Here is a 25,399-nt window from a genome sequence, read left to right on the forward strand (position 1 = left end):
GCCTTTTGAAGCTCTAAAGGTTTTTTTGCTCACCCACACACAATGAAGGTTTGTATGTCAGTAATCCTAAATGATTAGTCTGGTCACTGAATATCCTCACCTTGCCAGCAGCGAACTACACTGTTGCCAAAGGCAAAAGTGGCATTATGTAAAATTATTCTAGATACTTTATAAAAGTTTGGCGCATAGATCTTCAAGCATAACTGGAACTGGTCCTTGACAGCAAGGTAGGTTAATTAACAAGTCTGAAATAAAAAAAAAAAAAATATATATATATATATATATATATATATATATATATATATAATGATGACACTGAATTTCAAAATCTCTAAAACCAGCCTTACAGTTGTACCAAATTTTCAGAATATACAGTAAATGTACTCTATATACGTAAAAGGAAAATCTCATTAAAATGAAAGGGATTCCATCTTAATATTTTTTTTTTTTTTTTTTTATAAATTTAAGCCAAAACACAAATGAACCTCTTAATTTCTACATTAAAGAAAACTTTTCCATATATTAGGTTGGGTATCAAACCCTTTTTCTGCCAGAGCCATCTCTGCATTTTTTGCAAACATGATTTAAAAATGATTGTAGGTCTGAACATTACATAAAACCCCCAAAATGTTATATATTTTCTGAAAGCAGACACCCAAGTGCTAGTTCCAATTTTTTAGATCACACAATAACAGTGCAATTATGGTTTAGGAAGGTTGTGCCAAGTAAATAGAAACTCAACATGTCAAACTTTTTAAAATTGGATGTGCCTTTAAAAGAGCAACAAACTTCATTACCCTATACTTTCCATAGGTGATGCTTTAAAAGCCCCTACAGTTCATCAGTTTGGAGTTAACTGTGAAAAATGGGCCCATGTAACATGTGTAGTGCAATCAACATTTTCCTGAATAGGAATGCCCAACATGTGCATTTATATTTGTATGTGTGTATATGAGGGCGGGGGGGACAATTATTTGGGGGGATTTTAAATGCTTGGATGAAATTTTAATTTTTTACACTTTGTTTTACTAAACTATTTTAATTACATAGTGGACAAAAAATGTCTCACCTGCCTTCTAATGCAGATTGTGCTCCATTAGATTCTTCCCCAGCCATACAGACTGAGGACAGTGACACTAGGACCCAGAAGTGATGTTTCACACGTTGCTTCAGGATCAATAACTTGAAGGGGAGATCTCTCTCCACTTTACCTGGAGGGAGGGATCCTCCCTCCGGGTAAAAGCAATCTGAGATGTGTGGCTGCAAATGCGTGTGTAAAACACCCCCAAGCCACTGCCATAGTTTTTACGGGTTAAAAAGGTTAAAGTGTATCTAAACTTTAAAGCTGACGTTTAGTTAAAAATATTTTTAGTAGACGTGCATGACGATAAAATTAGTTTTGTTTTGTTTCGTTTTGATTAGTTAATCTAGTTATTTAATTTAGTTAAATGTAATTGATTTGTTCAATTCGTATTCAGGATTCCTATTTGAAATTCATATTCAGAATTCGAATTCAGTATTTTTCGAATTTACCGTTTTTTTTTTCGTTTTGAAATGTTCAAATCAATACATTTTTAATTGGCTGAATCAAAAACTTTCAATTTTTTTTTTTATTCGATTGTGGCAAAGTGAACAAACAAACGAAAAATCTTCATCAAATGATTACAATGACTCTTTAAATCACCATTGGCTTAACTAATACAGCATTATTTTGAAATGGTACTCTAATAACACCCATGGCTTTATTTACTAAAGCTAGAGAGGGCAAATTAAGTCACAATTCTGCAGAGAAACCAATCAGTTTCTAACCTCAGCTTGTTTAAGTTACAATCAGGTCCATAAATATTGGGACATCAACACAATTGTAATATTTTTGGCTCTATACACCACCGCAATGGATTTGAAATGAAACAAACAAGATGTGCTTTAACTGCAGACTTTCAGCTTTAATTTGAGGTTATTTACATCCAAATCAGGTGAACGGTGTAGGAATTACAACAGTTTGTATATGTGTCTCCCAATTTTAAGGGACCAAAAGTAATTGGACAGATTAACAATCATCCATCAAACTTTCACTTTTTAATACTTGGTTGCAAATCCTTTGCAGTCAATTACAGCCTGAAGTCTGGAACACATAGACATCACCAAACGCTGGGTTTTATCCCTGGCGATGCTCTGCCAAGCCTCTACTGCAACTGTCTTCAGTTCCTGCTTGTTCTTGGGGCATTTTCCCTTCAGTTTTGTCTTCAGCAAGTGAAATGCCTGCTCAGTCGGATTCAGGTCAGGTGATTGACTTGGCAATTGCATAAGATTCCACTTCTTTCCCTTAAAAAACTCTTTGGTTGCTTTCGCAGTATGCTTCAGGTCATTGTCCATCTGCACTGTGAAGCGCCGTCCAATGAGTTCTGAAGCATTTTGCTGAATATAAGCAGATAATATTTCCCGAAACACTTCAGAATTCATCCTGCTGCTTTTGTCAGCAGTCACATCATCAATAAATACAAGAGAACCAGTTCCATTGGCAGCCATACATGCCCATGCCATGAAACTACCACCACCATGCTTCACTGATGAGGTGGTATGCTTTGGATCATGAGCAGTTCCTTTCCTTCTCCATACTCTTCTCGTCCCATCACTCTGGTACAAGTTGATCTTGGTCTCATCTGTCCATAGGATGTTGTTCCAGAACTGTGAAGGCTTTTTTAGATGTTGTTTGGCAAACTCCTATCTGGCCTTCCTGTTTTTGAGGCTCACCAATGGTTTACATCTTGTGGTGAACCCTCTGTATTCACTCTGGTGAAGTCTTCTCTTGATTGTTAACTTTGACACATATACACCTACCTCCTGGAGAGTGTTCTTGATCTGGCCAACTGTTGTGAAGGGTTTTTTTCACCAGGGAAAGAATTCTTCGGTCATCCACCACAGTTGTTTTCCGTGGTCTTCCGGGTCTTTTGGTGTTGTTGAGCTCTCCGGTGCGTTCTTTCTTTTTAAGAATGTTCCAAACAGTTGATTTGGCCACACCTAATGTTTTTGCTATCTCCCTGATGGGTTTGTTTTGTTTTTTCAGCCTAATGATGGCTTGCTTCACTGATAGTGACTGCTCTTTGGATTTCATATTGAGCGTTGACAGCAACAGATTCCAAATGCAAATAGCACACTTGAAATTAACTCTGGACATTTTATCTGCTCCTTTTTAATGGGATAATGAGGGAATAACACACACCTGGTTATGGAACAGCTGAGCAGCCAATTGTCCCATTACTTTTGGTCCCTTAAGTGGGAGGCACATATACAAACTGCTGTAATTCCTACACCGTTCGCCTGATTTGGATGTAAATACCCTCAGATTAAAGCTGAAAGTCTGCAGTTAAAGCACATCTTGTTCCCTTCATTTAAAATCCATTGTGGTGGTGTATAGAGCCAAAAAGATTAGAATTGTGTCGATGTCCCAATATTTGTGGACCTGACTGTTGCTTTAGCAATAAAACCTGGAAGCTGATTGGTTTCTCTACAGAATTGTGACCACATTTTCCCTCTCTAGCTTTAGTAAATAAACCCCACAGTCTTTGATTTCAGCAATATGTGTACAGTTAGAATTCAACTGGAATTTCAGTCTGAATTTTGGTTCGTTATTCAGAGCATTCAGTAAAATTTGTTTATATTGTAATTCGGGTATTCAGATATATACCAATCTCCGAATAACAAAAAATGTGTCCAAATATTAATTCAGAACGAAATGAACCGCACATGTCTACTTTTTAGTTACAGCACCAGTGACATTAAGTGTATCCTCAATCCTGCTGGCTGTTGGTTGCTGTGAACAATCCATGTAATGAAATGAAAAAGGCAGGCATATTTAAAATGAAGTCTCTATGACAACTACTGCTCCCTCCATAAAATCAAGAAGAAATGAGAGCAAGTGTGGAAGTGTGTTGCTTGCAGGATCACCAGGTTAAAGTAAAAGGAAAACACCAGATAAAAGAAAACTATTACAACCTTCACATCTAAGAACTGGAAACTGCAAATTATTACATGTATCACATATATTATTCAGCAGCATGGGTTTCAGAGACCCCCCCCCCCCTCTGCTGGCTCTCCTCACCAAGAGAGGACAGAAGCAGGTCCTAGGAGGACAGACTGTGCAGCACCCCCCTTTTAGTTCAAGCCAAGTCGCCGCTGTCAGTAGTAGGAACAGTGGTTCTCTGTGTTCTTTCCGCCACATCCTTCTCCCTGTCAGTAGTGGGAGTCGAACAGCAGGGACAGGAGAGGCTGTGCCAGAGACAGGGCAGCTGCTGGCTTTCTCCCCCTTCTCTGCATGGAGCACTGAAATGGGGGGAAAAAAGACCAACTGTCAAGAGTGAGACCAGCACTGTGAGAAGAGGAGGAGAGCTGCTGGCTGTAACTATATTCTTTCCCCCACTCGGCCCCCGCCTCCTGTCACGGTGTGTAATGGGAGACAGAGTGGTGCTTGCAGGGATCGCTGCACGCTCTGATTCCTCTTGCCTCTTCATTGGCTGCAGTGAAGGACCAATCAGCAGCCAAGAGGGGAGTATGATAGGACATGTAGTCCCAGAGACAATGCAGCCCGTAGGATTTGATGAACATAAACTACAACCCCCAGCATGCCCAGGAACAAGGAGGAAGGTAGAGCCATGAGCCTGGAAAAAAAGGAAGGAGGGGGGTCTGGAGGACAAGATGAGAGAAGGCTGAGGTGAGTGAGGAGAGAGAGAGCCCAAGCCAAAAAACTAGCTCCTGGAGTTGTACCAGCCTGGCCACCTGAGTGAGGAGAGAGAGAGCCAGACTTCTACACAGCACTACTGAGAGAGTGCTGTCAGGAGAGATAGGGCAGGTTCAGGGATGTCAGGAAAAGGAGGCTATCACTCGGTCCACCATCGTTCAGCCCAGGGACACTGCTCAGCAGCCCAGCACCATACAGCCTAGTGGGGACGACCCACACTGTTTCATGGATCACTTTACCCATCCAGGTATTGGGCCAGCCACTGTCCAATCACTTTCCAAGATTTGCTACCCGCCATCTTGAACGGTTGTCATGAGGTGATTCGGGGCCTCGCTACATCGCCAAGTGCCTGAACCAGCACTTGGGATTTACAGTTTGTCATAGCACAGAGGATTGGTGAGCGGGTGTAAATCCAACATCCTTCTTAGCACAGTACAGACACTGCATGAGGACACCTATTCCCCTTTCTAGTGTCATAGAATGCTTGTTTGGAGCTGACATCTTTGTCTTGCAAAATACTACCTAATGGAACACCCTAGATGATTATTGCTTCACTTGAGCTTGATTAAACCTACTCTTAAAACAAGGGCCCCATCATTTGCTAGCAGAAGACACTATTATTCTTCACTCCAGGACCTGTAACACTGCAGAACTTTGTTCACTGTACCTGTTTAATCCTTTTTTGTTGTTTAACTTTCAACAGTGTTCACGGCCCAGAAGGAGCTGAGAAGTTGACAAACTTTCTCTCCTCTCTCTCAGCGCCCGTGTTATGGGTATATAGATTACTGTTTTTTTCTATACTTACAGTTGCTAAATATTGAAGGTTGTCATTTCTATTGCATTGATACTCTGCAGTAGGGTTTAACAGTGCTGTAAGTATCCACATACTGTATTTTAAACCTTGATAATATATTCAACTTGTTTATCAATACTGGTGTGTCTGTTTGTTTCTGGCAGCAATCCACAGCCATGCTAATGGTATTTTCTCCTTGTGTCCTTAAAAAGTGTTTGCAGTCATTTTAACTAACCAGGTGTGCCAGAGGGGCTGAGGTAATTCTTGGAGTTGAGGCACAGATCAGATGAACCAAAAATCACTAAGCGGCTCCATTTGGGGGGTGGTGCTACATTACATTTTTGTTTAAGGGTTTAGACATGATTTGAGATCAAGTGCCATTGCTGTGGAATGCTTCACTTTTAGCTTTAGCAGCCATGTTTCTAGAACTCTTTATATGAATGAAATAGTACTTGTTTGCCCCAACGAAGCTAAACACCAAATTATCTACTCTTAACAGAAGGCTGTTTTCTAATGCTGCGTAGACACGATCGGACATTCTGACAACGAAATCCCATGATTTATTTCTGACGGATGTTGGCTCAAACTTGTCTTGCATACACACGGTCACACAAATGTTGTCAGAAATTTCGATCGTCAAGAGCACGCTGACGTACAACACGTACAACGGCACTATAAAGAGGAAGTTCAATAGCCAGTGCGCCACCCTTTGGGCTCCTTCTGCTAATCTTATGTTAGTAGAAGTTTGGTAAAAGGCAATTCATGCTCTTCAGTTTGTGCTTGTGGGTTCGTATCTGGTTTTCAGTGCGTGTAATCAGTTCGCATCTGGTTTTCAGTGCATATTTTTATATTATGTATTTGATTTTCAGTGCGTTCTTGTCTGTTCATTTCTGATTTTCAGCTCGCTCTTCTCAGGCCTTTCTGATTTTCAGTGCATTCTGTTAGTTCGTTCTGGCCAGCCGACCATTTTCTAGCCATGTTGCGGTTACGTGCTCATCGTAGATTTTGTGCTGTGCAGGGGCTTGGTGTTGGGGTTTTTAATTTGACCCAAGTCCAGTCCATGAACAGGGCAGGGAGGAGTTCATGGACGAAGAATTGGTTGCTCCAGTGTGACCAATTCTCGCACATGCCTTTGTTGTGGGAGATCCGTGAGAATAATCCTGATTATTTCAGGAATTATCTCCGGATGACGGACACCATTTTTCACCGTTTGTTGGCTTTGCTGTCCCCTTATATTACAAGGCAGGACACCTGCATGCGGCAAGCCATCACTCCTGAAAAGAGGCTCATTGACACGTTGCAGTACTTGGCAACGGGAAGAAGTCTGCAGGACATCAAGTTCTCGACAGGCATCTCCCCCAGGCTCTGAGGATCATTATTCCAGAGACCTGTTCTGCCATCATACAGGTCCTGCAGAAGGAATATATTAACCACTTAAGCCCTGGACCATTTGGCTGCCAAAAGACCAGAGCACTTTTTGCGATTCGGCACTGCGTCGCTTTAACTGACAATTGCGCGGTCGTGCAACGTGGCTCCCAAACAAAATTGATGTCCTTTTTTCCCCACAAATAGAGCTTTTTTTTGGTGGTGTTTGATCACCTCTGTGGTTTTTATTTTTTGCACTATAAACAAAAAAATAGCGTCTATTTTGAAAAAAACGCATTATTTTTTACTTTTTGCTATAATAAATATCCCCCAAAAAAATATAAAAAATGTTTTTTTCCTCAGTTTAGGCCGATACGTATTCTTCTACATATTTGTGGTAAAAAAAATTTCAATAAGTGTTTATTGATTGGTTTGCACAAAAGTTTTTACTAGTAATGGGGGCAATCAGCGATTTTTATCATGACTGCAACATTATGGTGGACAGATTGGAAACTTTTGGCGTGATTTTGGGACCATTTACATTTATACAGCGATCAGTGCAAATAAAAATGCATTGATTACTGTGTAAATGTGACTGGCAGTGAAGGGGTTAACCACTAGGGGGCAGTGAAGGGATTAAGTGTGTCCTAGGGAGTGATTCTAACTGTGGGGGGGCGTGGCTATGTGTGACACAACACTGATCACCACTCCCGATTACAGGGAGCAGTGATCAGTGTCCTGTCACTAGGCAGAACGGGGAAACGCTTGTTTAATGCCTGTCACTAGGCAGCATTTCCCCATTCTTCCTCTCCGTGAGATGATCGCGGGTTTCCCCATGGACATCGGGTCCGTGGGACCTGTGATCACACTCACAGAGTGTGCCCGCAAACTGCTTCTTAAAGGGCAACGTACAGGTACATTAATCTGCCTGTATGTGCCCTTCTGCTGACGTATATGGGCGTGAGCCGGTTGGCAAGTGGTTAAGGTAAGATTTCTCCTTTAACATCACATATGTATTTAATGTTTCCTAATGTATTGTATTCCTTTCATTATTCCCTAATTACCATGATTGTAGTATGCTGTGATTGTCCTCTTTGTCCCCACTTAACATTGTATTTTGTCAGCTACATAGTGGTGCTTTACCCTAAACACCCCCTAAAATATGTCCAAATGTTATTTGTATCCTTACATTCAGGCAGAGTGGCAGAGGCTTTTTTGGGGGTCACAAAATCATTTGGAACCCTCCCTCCCCCCAACCGCTAAGTCAACCAATACCAATCCTCTATCTGATGACTTTGCCAAACCCATACACACTATACCAACCTCTCTTGTGTTCATATTTATGGATGAATTCACCAAAGCATGTAGTGAAAGGGCCTGCCTGAATACTTTCTAATGGTACTGTTTAAAGTTTTGTTCTTCTATTATCTTGATAGGTAATTGCAGAATAGAAAAACGTGCTTCAATTTGTGTAGTGTGTACTTATATTTTTGTATTATAACACTTCTTACCTGTCCAGTGGGCTGCCAATAGTGTAAGTAAGGAGGGGCTGGACAAAGTAAAACAAATTATTTATGCATTCAGCTCTCAATGAAGTGGAGAGGGTTACCTGTCCAAACCCCCCCCCCCGAGGGTGAGGAATCTGATTTTTTTTTTAAATACTCCTTCAATTAAATGTTATACTGATGTTGGCCAAGAATGTTTGTGTCGAATCTGCTTGCAATGTTATGTGCAAAAGTAATAATTTTTATTTTTCTTGTTTCACTCCACAGTTTCCATCAATGCCACAGGAATGGCAGACTATGGCTTCCCAATTTGCCCAGCGGTGGGACTTTCCCAACTGCAGAGGGGCAATTGATGGGGAAACATGTCCACATAGTCCCACCCCCCAACTCGGGGTCATACTATTACAACTATAAGGGGTTTACTAGTATAGTGATGTTGGCGGTGGTGTTGGCAACATATGAGTTTCTCTATGTGGACTTGGGGAAGAATGCCCAGATGTCAGATGGTGGAGTCATCACCCAGACCGAGTTCTATGGACAGCTTCAGAGTGCTGGTTTGGGATTGGCACCTCCGGAAGACAATGTGGCTGGTCTGCCATTCATCTTTGTTGCTGATGATGCATTTGGGCTGGGTGATAACCTAATGTGGCCGTTCCCCATGATGACCCCCACCCCGGACCAGAGGGTTTATAACTACCGGCTGGCCAGAGCCAGAAGAGTGGTGGAGAATGCTTTCAGGATAATGGCCAGCCGGTTCTACCTATTCCTTATGCCAATCAACATAGCGGAATATAAACTTAACCATATAATCCTTGCATGCTGCATTCTCCACAATTTTTTAAGAAGAAATTCAATGAACTATGTGGCCTCAGTTGGGCCCGAGGTCGAATTTCAAGACCAAACCCTGGCGGCGCTTTAAGCTGGCTGTTCTGGCTTGCCCCCCCAAAGCGCCCGTGAGGTCCATCTAAAATATATGGAGTACTTTGAGGGTAGGGGGGCCATTGATATACCAGAAAATGTTTACCAAACAATTTTTAAATAAATTTGTATTTTAAAAGGAAAAATATTTCCTTTGATTTACTGCTTGTATTTCTTTTAGCTGTCTCCTAGGTTATCCAATGTGCTTATTTAATTGGCCATTTTCTTCAATAGTGCAAACGTAATTTATTTGATACATGAGGTGACACTCTCTTCTTCAGCTAACTATTATGTTGTGGGTCTGCTACACACACCTTGTTTTTGTTGTTAATATATGTAATGCCTTAAGGATAAAAATATTCATCATTTTCAGCACCATGATTTTATTTTTTGGAGTGACGAAAATAGCCTGATTGTTGCAAATGATAAATCACTGTGGGTGTTATTTACTAAAGGAAAATCCACTTTGCACTACAAGTGCACTGCAAAAGTGCACTTGAAACTGCATTGAAACTGCACTGAAAGTGCACTTGTAGTGCAAAGTGGATTTTCCTTTAGTAAATAACCCCCATTGTCACTGTAAACACCAACTTACTCCAAAAACTGCTATTGAGCATTAAAAGAAAAAGCCACACATTGTTGAGTATAAACATTTTTACTCTGTGCACATTCACATATGCGTTTAGAAAAGGGTTTTGGAACAAACCAACATATTTACAGAATATTTTTTTTTCTAGACATTAGAAATATCCTTTTTTGTGATAAACAGGCATGTTTTTAAAACCATAAAACAATACACAATTCAGGAACTTACAAAGTTCAACTTTGATAAATTGAAGGCAATATCAGACATTAGTATGTCCAAACTGTGTTGATGAAGGCAACTTCATCAGATGGGGTGATGTCACCCTTGTGAAAGCCAAATTTTGAAGATGCACACAAATTGAGAGTCAAAATGGGGATTTACCTCCTGATCCCATGCCTAAGGTCAACATGTACTAGCTCCCATCATGGGGGATCAACCCCTTCCTCTCAGCTACTTGAGTTGCGAGGAAGGGGTTGCACCCACAAAACGTGTACATTGATATCCCGTGATGGCAGATAGCACATGTTGACACACTGTGTGCATCTTCAAAATTTGGCTTAAACATTTTTTCAAAAAATTAAGAAAAATAAAAACATTTTTTTAAATTTTGGTGTGTTTTATATTCTGCCTAAAACATCAATGATGTTTTCCTTGATCTTCTGTAAATGCCTATTGCCCACCATGATCTCCCCGATGATGATGTGTGCACTTGCACTTGTGAAATGTGTTTCTTCTTCCACAACATCCACATCACCTAAAAATAAGCCAGGAAGATGTGGAGGAGCCTAGCTTGAGCTAGGTATAGCATTGTTTAACATATTTCTTGTCAAAATATTAATGATGTTAACTAGATGTTAGTATTGATCACTAATTTCTGATTTAACAAAATGTTTTACATATCAATAGACAGTAGTGGCCACAAATGATTGGGTCAAGAATGAAAAATGCTGGGGTCAGACGGATAGTCTTTTCTATTTATTAACATTCAATTTGCAACAGTCATGAGTTGAAAATTGTGTGTGATTGATGAACCAAAAAATAAAACTGTTCCTTTTTCATACACAGGAAAGCCTCAGCCAGGTGGAGGTTGTGGAAAGTGGCAGCCAGGAGGTGGCGGTGTAAGGGGCAGCCAGGAGGTGGCCAGGCTAAGTAGCCTGACCAAATCCCAGGTCCCTCCCCTCCGCTTTTAAAAAAAAAGGCCCAGGAAGGGGAGTAACCTGGAGAAGGCAGCACTTGGGCTATTTTGGCAGGCTATTGCAGCCCTCAGAACCCCCCCAGTCTTCAAGAGGACTATGCTTGCATGGCAGCCTGAAAATTGCAGGAAATGGAGGAGGGCCAATGCCTCTTCTGTGAGGAAGTTATCTTACAAGCCATAAAGAAGGGATTGAGGGGTGAACTCACAAGCCAAAGCCAGGTTTGTGAGTTTGACCATCGTCCTCCTCCTCCACCTCTTGCCACAACTCCAACACCAGAGCCACAGCCTAGAAGCAAGCCTGGAAGCAAGCGTGGAAGGAAGTGTGGAAGGAAGAAAAGAAAGTGATGGCCTGGGTTTGGTCTGGTCTGACACAAGATGCAGGCTGTTGTAAGACCATAGCCTGGGGACATATATGTCATCTGCTGCTGTTCCTGATCTCTCGGAGTCCTGGACTGGATTGTGCTCACTATTATATGGACTCCTCATGCTACCAATTTTTGGCTGTAAAATAGTTGATGTGTGCCCTGGGGTACAAAGGCTTCGCCAATTTCACCAGTTTAGCCAGCGTTGCCTTCCTTTTTATTTGGTTATGACCCATAATAAATGGCAATTTTTTTCACAAATACTTGCCTATGTGTTTTACTTCAAAAAGGACAGTTTTGTTTGTGAGTAGACAGGTACATTTCAAAAAATACAATGTCAAATTAACAAGGGACACAACACCAAACAATTTCCTTGAGGTTAAAAAATCCAAGTTAATAATGGTGTTGTGGTAACTTGACACACAAAACACCAAAAAATATTATGGCGATCAGTAGAAAAAAAAACAGGAGATCTTCATAAAAAAACAAAAAAAAGTAGTCCACTATAAAAAAAAAAAAAAGGAGATGTTCATAAAAAACAAACAAAAAAAAAAGGAGATCTTCATAAAAAAATAAATAAAAAAAGATCACTATAAAACTAAATTCTAAACATTTTTATGGATATCTGACGAAAAAAATAACAAATATTATTCAGGAGATCATAAGAAATAATAAAGAAATCAGTTTGTGAGAACTCTGTGTGAATATCAACAGCAAAACAACTTCATTATTCTAGCATTATAAAGAAGAAGAGAATGCGCTGCATTGAAAGATTTAAAAATTTGCAGCATGATGAATGTGCTATCTCCATTACGAACGCTAGTTTTACCAGACCGAGTGCTTCTGTCTCATACTTGATTCAGAGCATGGGTGGAATTTGGTGCGTCAGAATTGTGTACACACCCTCAGAATTTTCAACAACAGATTTTGTTGTCGGAAAATTTGAGAACCAGCTCTCAAATTTTTGTTGTCGGAAATTCTGACAAAAAATGTCCAAAGGAATTTCCGACAACAAGCCCCTATCAAACATTTGTTGTCGGAATATCTGATCGAGTGTACACAGCATAAAAGTGGCTCGGGACTTTAGTGTAGTCAGTGCATGTGGTCAAAGGATGTTCCCAGGGGCAAGGAGATCAAATAATCAAAACTAGAGGGTATAACAGGGATATAGTCAATAACATAACCAAGGTCAAGGCAGATGGATATTACAAGGTGAGTACAAGCAAGCATATAGATACAAGAAGCTCAACAGGTCAGGGATATCAGTAGAAGGGTAGAAGAGGGTAAGAGGGTTTAAGAAAACTGAAAACAGACAGAAACCAAGAAGCAGAGCTAGGAATACAGTAACATGACATGACAATAACTAGGAAACTATGAGAACTCTTAGGACAGAACAACAAGAGCATCATGAAATGAGAACAGGATCTAGGAAATCAGCATTATAAAGACATATAACCCAGCAACAGCAATCACTACAAAAAGAAACCAGTGTCCTTTTAAAGGAGTATAAACTATTTAGAAAGTATGTCTGGCCATGCCCATGCACATGAATACAAAAAATCAAATAGTTGCTGTGACAGACCTAGCCGGGAAAGAGACTTTTGGAGGGGACTGTATGCTAGCCTCTTGCCAATCGATCGGGGGCCCTTGCATTTGGGGTAACGGTGCTCTTTGTGAGCTTTATGCCTGGGGACCCTTGAGGTGGTATTACTGTGGATTCAAGTCCTGGTCCTCCAGGACACACAGACTCTGGGGACCCTGGATTTGCCATATTGGAATAGTGGCTGATTCATAATGCTGGGACAGATACTGTTAGGAGATGCTGATGTAAATTCCAACACCTGTCTGTCTATTGTCTGCTAAAATGTGTATTGTAAATAAGTCTACTATGGGATCTAAGGGTCATTAGATCCCCATTGTTATTTGTGTTAATTAACTCTGCTATTGTGAATGTGTGAAGAAGAGTCTATGTTGATTGTGATAATGTTGATTGGATTTTCTGAACTACAAGACGGCAAGTCTGGCCTAACGGTCATCTAGGCTGTCTAAAGGGATTAGTTATTTAGCTCATGTTAATTAGGTTAATTAGGTTACAGCTGTATTGTTAGAGTAATATGAGCAGGAGGTCTGCACCTCCACTTTGAGTGTATAAAAGCCTGTATTTTGCAATAAAGGATATTCCTGTTTGAACTTACATACAGCCTGCCTGGTGTTTGTTCTGAGCTATCACAACTGGGTTAGAACGGCACATAGCTGTAGTTCTAATCCCAGAACATTGGATGACCGAACAATCAGATGTTCGATCTGCAATCTGATTCTATAGCTGCAGAGGAGTGTTGGGAGAGTGGAACCGAGCGAGCAAGGGGCTCGTTACATTGGTTGGCAGCCGTGGGATTTGCTCTCCAGTTACTGGGACACTCCAAACCAGCCTGCAGGAGAGCCACGCTGAAAGACTTACTTGAGAGCCGTGGAGGGAATGGTGGGATCATGCTTCCTTGCCGTGAACACATCCAAACCATCACCTGGATCCAAGGTAGCAGGATAGCAGGAGAGGAGAGATACCAGCCACCATGGATGAGGAATTCAGAAGGAGGTTGCGAGAGAAGGAGATACAGCACAGAGGACCAGTATCAGAGCAGGTTTTTGGGGGAACAGCCAAACCAGGAGTGGACAGCCGAGTTAAGCAATCTGATCCGGGCAGAAATGCGGTTGGACGAGAGCTACGGAGCCTTCCAGTGGTATGTAGCCCAAGTTTGCCCATGGACAGCAGATGACAGCCCCACGGAAGGCTTTGACTACGATGGCCTGGGATTGTTATACTGTAGGCTGTCCAGGGACCCTGACTTTGGAAGTAATAGGGAGTGGCGTTTGGAGGAAATAATGGAGCACAGAGAGCGGAGACTGAATGTCTCAGAAGTGCACTGGGCACTGGAAGATTTGGAGTTTCTGGCCGTTCAGGAATGGGAGTTGGAGATCGCCTACAAACAGCTGTTAGACTCTGCTCAGCAGCAGGGTGGTGCTCCCTTTGCCTGGGACTATCATGAAATACCAGTTGACAACTCTGAAATCCTGGCTGAAGAGTTGACAATGTGGCAGAGTAACGGTGTGCTTTGCCAACCTGCACCCGCAGCTATGGAGGGGGAGGTCTTATGGCGGATGCAGCAAGAGCTGACTGACCTTGATGAACCTGTTTCTGCATTGGATGATCTTGGATGCAGCAATGTGCCTGTCCAGCAGAATGCCAGAGAATCGGCAGTGGAAAATCTGAAGATTGCCGTCCCCAAACCTGAAGTGCTGACAACAGGGCAGAGCTCTGCTAACCTCTGCCCAGCACTGATAGCATCTTCTGGGTTCCACGGAGAGGAGATGGTGAACCTTTATCCCCAGACACCAGTTGCAGAGACAGGGGATTTGATAGACTTTTCTGCTGAGGAAGAACAACCTAGTGAGCCTCCAGCAGAAGAAGAGCTGTTATTAGGGCCAAACTTTACTGTGCTCTGCCCAGCACTGATAGCATCTTCTGGGTTCCACGGAGAGGAGATGGTGAACCTTTATCCCCAGACACCAGTTGCAGAGACAGGGGATTTGATAGACTTTTCTGCTGAGGAAGAACAACCTGGTGAGCCTCCAGCAGAAGAGGAGCTGTTATTAGGGCCAAACTTCACTATGCTCTGCCCAGCACCAACAGAAGTATCTGTGAAGTCACAAGGAACTTCCCCAGCTGAAGCGCTGGCAACCGGACAGAGGGTCCAAGATCTCTGCCCTACACCTGCAGCGGTTCCGGAGGCTCAGGGTGAGAAGGAGGTGGTCACTTCCCAGCAGCAGATCAGGATACAGGGGGAGAAGGGAGAGGAGGTGTTTGTCGTCCCTCCCCAACAGTTAGCCGGAGCAGATGGTGTGGGGTTTCCAGCAGAAGGGCTGGCAACAGGGCCGAGTACTTCTGGACTCTGCCCTCAACTAACAGAGGATGGATGTCCTGTGAAGGTGGATGGGACTTTAGTCTCCACCTGTATACCCCAGGGATGCTGGGCAGTCAGCCCAGATCCCCAACAGCATGACGGAGTGAGCCCAGACACCCTGTTTGCTCTCCAGCGGCAGAAAGGACTCCAGGGAGAAGGGCCAGTCCAGGCCTCTCCCCAGAGGCAGATATGTTCTCTGAGAGAGGCAGAGGTTGGCTGGGTGAGTAATGCTTTGTTTGGAACAATTTGTTTGGGGTACTGTGTGGGTACAGGCATTAGGGGATTGGAACTACTGACTAACTTCGGAGTTAACCCGTCTGGGGTCTCCTCCTGTGTTAGTCTCCTGCCGAAAGGGGAGAAATGTGACAGACCTAGCCGGGAAAGAGACTTTTGGAGGGGACTGTATGCTAGCCTCTTGCCGATCGATCAGGGGCCCTTGCATTTGGGGGAACGGTGCTCTTTGTGAGCTTTATGCCTGGGGACCCTTGAGGTGGTATTACTGTGGATTCGGGTCCTGGTCCCCCAGGACACACAGACTCTGGGGACCCTGGATTTGCCATATTGGAATAGTGGCTGATTCATAATGCTGGGACAGATACTGTTAGGAGATGCTGATGTAAATTCCAACACCTGTCTGTCTATTGTCTGCTAAAATGTGTATTGTAAATAAGTCTACTATGGGATCTAAGAGTCATTAGATCCCCATTGTTATTTGTGTTAATTAACTCTGCTATTGTGTGAAGAAGAGTCTATGTTGATTGTGATAATGTTGATTGGATTTTCTGAACTACAAGACGGCCAGTCTGGCCTAACGGTCATGTCTGAGTCATCTAGGCTGTCTAAAGGGATTAGTTAATTAGCTCATGTTAATTAGGTTAATTAGGTTACAGCTGTATTGTTAGAGTAATATGAGCAGGAGGTCTGCACCTCCACTTTGAGTGTATAAAAGCCTGTATTTTGCAATAAAGGATATTCCTGTTTGAACTTACATACAGCCTGCCTGGTGTTTGTTCTGAGCTATCACAACTGGGTTAGAATGGCACATAGCTGTAGTTCTAATCCTGGAACATTGGATGACAGAACAATCAGTTGTTGCGATCTGCAATCTGATTCTATAGCTGCAGAGGAGTGTCGGGAGAGTGGAACCGAGCGAGCAAGGGGCTTTAAATATATAACAAGATAAACTTTTATACATATAACACAGTATTAACATCACACAGTGATGTATGTGTCCATACCAAAACAGTGCAAAAAAACAAAACAAAAAGCAAAAACAGTCCAAATATTATGACACAATCCTTAATTCAATCATCGTGCTACTCAACCACACATAAATTACAATCTGCTTACCTGAAGTACAGACCCCAAATAACAAGAGGCCAATAACGCTTGAGGATAGGACAACCACCAGGTCACATTACAGCATTAACCAAGCAGGAAGTTCCCTGTGGGGTTCTCAGGCAGCAATTTGAGAGTCGCAGACAGTATTTTATAAAAAATAAATTATTTTTATTTTTAATTAGACAAAGGACAAATGAATAACACTATATTAAGTTGAACCATTCAATTTTCCTTTTTCTTGTAGTCTCATGTATTTGTAAAACCAGAGCTCATGTTTTAACTTTAATATAGTGTTGTTCATTTTTCCTTTGTCTAATTTATTTTTTATAAAATACTGTCTGTGACTCTCAAATTGCTGCCTGAAAACCCCCACGGGGAACTTCCTGCTTATTTAAGACTTACCATATAGGGGTGTGCAGCTTCTCAAACTCCATTTATGTGTCAAATCATGCTATAACATTAGAGCATTAACAACCTGCTCCACAGCTCTTCATTCATGTATGTAATAATAATTTAGGATGCTTACATACTGCTCATGGCCCCAGCATCGGCCTTGTTATACCACAAAAGCGATAGAGGAACTATAGTGTATTATCTTTATAAACCAATTCTTTCTTAGGTTTAATTGTACGTACAAAGAAACCTGAATAAACAGCATAAAATCTTAACTCAGCAAGCTTCCCAGGAGAGCAAGCATGCATAATGACATAAGTGCCAACAGCCCTACCCTTACCTGTTTAGTCTACATAGACATTCCCAGGAGGATAAAAGCTTTCCCCCCATCATGCATGTGTGCTTGTCCGGGCGGCATGCCAAAGGACTTCTACATATACCAATAGACATCATCACCCAATGGGAGCATTGACTCATCACCTATATCTTCATGGCCACAAAGCAGACAACAGTGAGAGTATGAAGGTCGCCAACCCTCAGCTTTGATGAGGTAAAAAGCCATGTACACGGCACACTTATTAACAAGAAAGTCACGATACGCATGATACATTTTTAGGTACCTGGCAGTCTCAGGCTAAATCATTTTCCATCTTCTCAGCTAGCCTCATGCTTTTTAGAACTGTAACTTAAGTGTCACTGAGATCATCTCAACTTCTGGGGTAACTCCCCCCAGCGCTTTTTTTCTGTTCCCCTGCTCCATCATCTTTTCTTCTCTTCCTGCTTTACTCACTCCCCTTTAATTTATTCTAACCCTCTCTTCTCCTTTTTCTTTATAGTCTCCCTCTTTTCACACAAGTGGCCCTCTTATTTTAACAGGTAACCCTGAAAGGGAAGTCATCACCTAACAAACTAACCATCCCGTTCATAGCATTGAGGAGATCATCCCATAGTGTTGTTTTTTTTTGCGACATAACTTTAAATATCTCTCTAGCCTATAGACCCCACATCGGTAGCACAAGCTTTACCCCACTGATTATTCATTCACCATTGGTTATTTCATTGTCTTCTATTTAATATGTTTTCTATTTTGCTGTACACTTTATATCTCATTTTCATGGAGTTGAGATTTACCTTTGGCACTTCTGAACGAAACCTGTCACAATTTGTAAGTGTGCCACTCTTTACTTTTTTTCAATACAATTATTGGGACCATTGCTTCTGGGAAAAAAAAGCATGGAGACATGTATGGATGGGTGAGTTGCTTTGAATATTACAAATTAATTAAATAGTGTTTTCAGTTTTGGATGCTCAGATATAGTTAAGTTCTGAGTTTGGGGTCAAATTTATTTTATAGTTTTATTTGTTTTTTACTGTCTACACTATATGCGCACCTTGTTTTACAAATTAACATTTAATATATGACAAAGTATTCCAAAGCACTATGGGCTGGCTAATACACAGCACTGCCTGTTTTGAGACTTTGTTTGACAGGGAGCATTTCAGTAAGGCATGAGTCAGTACTCTAATTCCCTTAGATATGCAAATTTTATCATAAGCTACTTAGTTCTATAAACAACATATTTACATAAAAGAAGAAAGGAGAAAGCCTGAAGAATGTGATAATGGCTTAAAACTGTACATGAAACTCTACATAAAGGGCTCAAAAGAAGAATGCAACACTTTGCCAAACATTATTTTATATTTACATGACTAATAAAAAGAGAAAAATATTTCTAAATGTTATTTAACCACTTCCCGCCCGCCCTATAGCGGATTGACGTCCGGGAAGTGGTTCTGTTATCCTGACTGGACGTCATATGACGTCCAGCAGGATAACATGCCGCAGCGCGCCCCCGGGGGCGTGCATCGCAGCGATCGGTGGAGCGGTGTGTCAGTCTGACACACCGCTACACTGATCTTGGTAAAAAGCCTCCGGCGGAGGCTCTTTACCACGTGATCAGCCGTGTCCAATCACGGCTGATCACGCTGTCAATAGGAAGAGCCGTTGATCGGCTCTTCCTCACTCGCGTCTGACAGACGCAAGTAGAGGAGAGCCGATCGGCGGCTCTCCTGGCAGGGGGGGTCTGCGCTGATTGTTTATCAGTGCAGCCCCCCTCAGATCACCCCACTGGACTACCAGGGATGCCACTAGGACCACCAGGGAAGGGGCAACGTGGATGGCCAGGTATGTACCCCATGGCCATCCACATGTTCCCAATCTGTGCCAATCAGTGCCCACAAATGGGCACTGATTGGCACTATTATGTCAATGATCTGCCCAGCAATGCCCAGATCTGTCCAGCAATGCTTTATCAGTGCCACCTGTCATTGCCCATCTGTGCCACCTGTCATTGCCCATCAGTGCCACCTGTCAGTGCCCATCTGTGCCCATCAGTGCCCACCTATCAGTGCCCATCAGTGCCACACATCAGTGCCACACATGAGTACCCATCAGTGCCACCCATATATACCAATCAATGCCACCTACGAGTGCCCATCAGTGCCGCCTATGTGTGCCCATCGGTGCCACCTATGAGTGCCCATCAGTGCCGCATACCAGTGCCACCTATCAGTGCCACCTATCAGTGCCCATCAGTGCCGCCTATCAGTGCCCATCATCAGTGCCCGTTAGTGCCACCTCATCAGTGCCACCTCATTGGTGCCACCTCATCGGTGCCCATCAGTGCCGCCGTATCAGTGCCCATCAGTGCAGCCATATCAGTGCCCATTATTGAAGGAGAAAGCGTACTTATTTACAAAAAAATTTAACAGAAACAAAGAAAAACTTGTTTTTTTTCAAAATTTTCGGTCTTTTTTTATTTGTTGCGCAAAAAATAAAAACCGCAGAGGTGATCAAATACCACCAAAAGAAAGCTCTATTTGTGGGAACAAAATGATAAAAAATTTGTTTGGGTACAGTGTAGAATGACCGCGCAATTGTCATTCAAATTGCAACAGCGCTGAAAGGTGAAAATTGGGCTGGGCGGGAAGGTGTCTAAGTGCCTGGTATTGAAGTGGTTAAAAAAAAAAAAAAATTATGTGCAAAATCACTGTGTTTTACCTTTGGATGGTCCAGAGGTGTATGTTTGCTAGCAAATTTGTGTCTTTCAAAAGCACTAATGTTGGGCGTGGCCAGCAGCCAAGGAGAATGGCCGCAGTGTGAGAGAGCTCCGTCATCCGCGGACTTACCAGAGCGGCGATTTTTACCCACAGCAGGTCGGGCACATCCTGGGAACATGTCCAGGAAAACAAAAGAGACTGGGAAACTTAGCAGAATGATGGACTTCTACATGCTTCCCCACAGCACACAGGCCCAAGATGGCGCTGGTAAGCATAACGGCGGAGAGCGTGGCAGGCTCTCTAGTCATAACAGCAACGCTCAGCGCTCCATGTCTCACCCTCACAAGGGGCACAAGGGGAAATATACGAATTCTCAGTCATCTTCCTCCTCCTCTAGCCCTGTCAAGGCAAAACAACAGCACATGCAAGGTGGAATTATGGCTGAAGAAGAAACAGACACATCTCTTAATGACACCAGGGAGCTCCAGGACTCCATTTTAGAATTCCCTACTAAAAATCAGCCAGTAATTGACACAACACTAAAGGACATGTTGGTGTCCCTCCGTAGCACTTTGCATGTGGATATATTAACCCTTACAAGTCATTTCAAATCAGAAATCAAAGCTGTCAATAACAGGGTTACCCATATAGAACATAAGATGGGAGAATTTGCTGGTGCCATCAATGAAGTGATTGACGCCCACAATGAGAAAGAAGACGAACTACACCAATTAAAGTCCAAAATGGCCGACCTCGAAGATCGTTCGAGAAGAAATAACATTAAAATCCGTGGGATACCCGAGTCGGTGAAAACACCAGAATTAAACGCTTACTTCCAAAATATCCTCCAAGAAATACTTCCTGATGCTTCTGTGACAGACCTATGTATTGATAGGATTCACAGATTGCCAAAACCTAAACATTTACCTGATCATCTGCCAAGAGATACGATTGCACGGATTCATTTCTACCAAACTAAAGAGAAGTTTCTTCAGTGCATGAGAAATCCTGACAATGCATTACCCTGCATCCAAGGCATTTCTTTTTATCCTGATCTGTCGGCCTACACAATGCAAAGAAGGAAAAATATGGCAACCATTACCAAACCATTGCGGAGCCACCATATTGCCTACAGATTGGCCTATCCAGCAAAACTGCTAATAACAAAAGATGGTAAAACATTCCCTATCCAATCAGTGGAAGATGGCATATGGTTACAGAAAGAATGGGACATTCTCGACAAAACAGAGGATCCACCTTCCATTGCATCTTCACCCCATCCACATTCTCCCACCTGGCCACGAGACGCAATTGATTGAGGCTCAGGCTGTACAGAGCTACTAATACACAACGTTGTGCTCCGGTGCACCCGCAGAACTTTATTCAGTTCTCTTTTCGCCCCTGAGAAGTTACGGGATTATATCCCCACAGATTCAGTTGAATCGTTACTTTTTTTATTAGTTTTCTTTTTTCTTTACTCTCCATTAGAGATTTCTCATTTTTTTTACATTAATCTCTGATACAATATTTTGATTGCTTCACAACATTTGGACTCACTGTTAAAATAATTCATCTACACAACATCTTACTTCAGTCTATATACCAACAAAGACTAACAATCCAATGAACATTGTAATACCCACCCTTTACAATAGACAGCATGGGATTCAAAATCTCTTCGTTCAATGTTCGTGGACTAAACAGCCCACAGAAAAGATCAATGCTATGGCAAGAAACTCGACTTCTACAAAGTGACATTCTTTGTCTTCAAGAGACTCATTTTTCTGCATCAAAACCTCCAAAATTTTCCCATCAAAACTTTCCAACAATTATTTGCTCCAATGCCCCAAAAAAGAAGAGGGGGGTGGCTATTCTCATCAAAGACACTATTGCCTTTTGTCATATCTACACGGAAGCAGATGAACTGGGTAGATTTATTATACTGGTTGGTGAGGTAAACAACACAGTATATACCATAGTGAATGTTTATTTCTATTTACCTAATGTGAAACAGATCTCTTTCTTAAACAAAGTTTGGAAACGAGTACGTGCAGTGCGAAAGGGGTACACCATAATTTGTGGAGATTTCAATGCTATACCAAACAAATCTTTAGATGTCTCGGCCCAGACCCCGAAGTGTCGGGAAAGAGTGACCCTTTCGCGCTTCATGGCCTCAGAAAGTTTACATGATGTGTGGCGATGCCAACACTCAACTGAGTGGGATTATTCCTACTTCTTGAGTGTGCATCACACATATTCAAGAATTGATTTCTTTTTGGTGGATAAATTTCTGTTGCAGAATATTAGTTCATCTAATGTACACAACATTACCTGGTCTAACCACGCTCCGGTCTCTATAGTGGTAGAGGGGTCCTGCACTGAGACAAGGGCAAATAGATGGAAAAATGATATCTCACTTTTCACACATCCAGAACATAAACATAAAATTACTAAAGAACTCCGCGAGTTCTTCACTACTAATGCCATGTCCATGCCGGATCCCTTCACTGTCTGGAACTGTCATAAAGCTTACATAAGAGGTATCCTCATGAAAATAAGCAGTGTGGCCAAGAAGCGAAGAAACAAGCAATTAAACAATCTACTCCTTCAAATAGAAAATTTAGAATCGGTTAACAAGAAATCCCCTGATCCTAGTTCACAAGTGGATAAAGTCAGACATGATCTTAGACTGCTACTTATCTCCCAACACAATCACACGGTTCAAAAATGGAAGGCACATTACTATAGTCAAGGTATCAAAGCAGGTAAATTGCTAGCGAATCAAGTAAAGGAAAAAAACCATCAAACAAAAAATACCATTTATCTCACACCCGATTACAGGCACTAGACTATCCAACCCAAAAGATATTGCTAATGCATTTAGGGATTACTATAATAATCTCTATAATCTAAAAGATGACGCCTCTACCCATCAACCATCCCCTGAGATGATCCAGACATTTCTGGATTCAATCTCCATGCTCAAGTTGAACTCGGACCAACTACAAACTATAAATGAACCAATTTCCATGACTGAACTTCACAAAACAATACTATCTCCTTAATTTCCTTAATTTACACTCTAATACAACAAAAAGACTCTTTCAAAAAATTACCAGCGCACCAAAAATGGGATTCAGAACTCTCTATGACCTTTTCAGAAAAGCAATGGATAGACGCCATTAATTCTAACAACTGTTTCACAAGATCCACAGTGCACTGGGAGACAGCTCAAAAACTTTTACTCAGATGGTACTATACCCCTTATCTAACTGCAAAATTTTCTAAAAATAGCTCCAATGAGTGTTGGCGAGGTTGTGGAAAAGTAGGCACACTTCTTCACATGTTGTGGGAGTGCCCCAACCTTTGGAGTTTTTGGAAGGCCATATTCAGACTAATATCAAAAATCACAGGCTTTATTAGGAAAGGTGAAGCAGAATTGGCCATATTAAGTATACATATAGACCAATACCCACCTGCTCTTAGACCAATGGTGTTACAAATTCTGATGGCAGCCAGATTAACTATCACTAGCAATTGAAAATCTAACAGCTCACCAAATATTAGTGATGTAGTTAGAAAAGTAGATGAAGCTTATAAATATGAACAGATTATGGCAAATATGCATGGAAATACACCCCGTTTGTATAAACAATGGGATCCTTGGATTAGATTTAGACAAATTACATAATTTTTTTTTGTGTAATTTCTTTTTTTCTTTAGTTGTGATAAGGAGCCAGAGTCCCTACCCTTTCTGTTAATAATGTTTTCTTTTCTCTTTGATAATCTATTAGTCTTAGATACATATTCTCCAGTTCAATATATTGATTGACAATATATCTATATGCTGATTATAATCAATCAACGCATGTTTAAACATAAGATGTTGTTATCGCTTGAAGACCTTATGAGGATATGTTAACTGATCTTGTTCAATTGTTATACCATTTCTGAAAATACCTTGTGTGGTATAATATTGTGAATTATTTTTTGAAAAATCTTTAATAAAAAATATTTGAAAAAAAAACAAAAAAAAAACAAAAGCACTAATGTTAGCACTTCAAATAGATTCTCTGAATATATGCTCTTATGGACTAATGGTTTTAGGTTTTCTCTTTGCCTCTGTCATGTGAATTGAGATATTAACATCACTCTTTGATTTTATGACTCTGTGTTTGATGACACAACACTGTTTCATTGGTGTGGTCTTCCAGAGCGTGTGAACACTTTTTGGTGCCTGTTGGGGGTATAAAGTATCACCTGCTTCCAACAGTGGGGAGGCTAGGCTAATGATGCCAGGAATGGTGCCAAGAGACTCTTTTCCAAAGCAGGGATCATGGCAGAATATTATTTTTCCAAAGTAAAAGTTCTGAAATTCATACTTCCAATTTGGGAACAACTTCAAGCATTTACAGTATAAGAAGATAACTCAATGGCGCCAATATGTATATGTATTTTTTAGATTCATGCTGAACATCCTTTCTTTGAGTGGTTTCCATTCTTTTCATATATTGGAACAAACTGGACTTCCCTGACTACATTTATGTTTTTTGGGAATCTTGGACATTTATGTTTGTGTCGGGAGGGGGGGGGGGGGTTATATCACACACTTATCTAACAAAGGTGGATAAATTAGCAAGTTTCCACTGTGATATTGCTATTGCTTTATGTTAATACTTTTCAAATATTCTCTATCCAATTTGATTGGGCTTACCCATTGTGAGTAACCCTCTGCAGTTCTCCCAGACACACAGAATACCTATTTGTTCACAGTAAAAATGTTTTTAACATTGGCTTAGCTATACATATATACAGTACATGTAAAATGTATGTTTATTTGTTGGATAGATCTTTCCTATGAATACATATTTCGTTGTGTTTACATAAAAATAGGAAACATTTATTATGTAATTCTAGATTATTAACCTACTTATCTATGGAAGATGTAGACAGTTGGTTTTAGAAACACTTATGCCCTGTACACGCGGTCGGATTTTCCGACGGAAAATGTGTGATAGGACCTTGTTGTCCATCACACATTTTCCATCGGATTTTCCAACACACAAAGTTTGAGAGCAAGATATAAAATTTTCCGACAACAAAATCCGTTGTCGGAAATTCCGATCGTGTGTACACAAATTCGACAGACAAAGTGCCACGCATGCTCAGAATAAATAAAGAGAT

The sequence above is a fragment of the Aquarana catesbeiana genome, linkage group LG07, assembly GCF_042186555.1.
Source record: "Aquarana catesbeiana isolate 2022-GZ linkage group LG07, ASM4218655v1, whole genome shotgun sequence".
Lineage (NCBI taxonomy): Eukaryota > Metazoa > Chordata > Amphibia > Anura > Ranidae > Aquarana > Aquarana catesbeiana.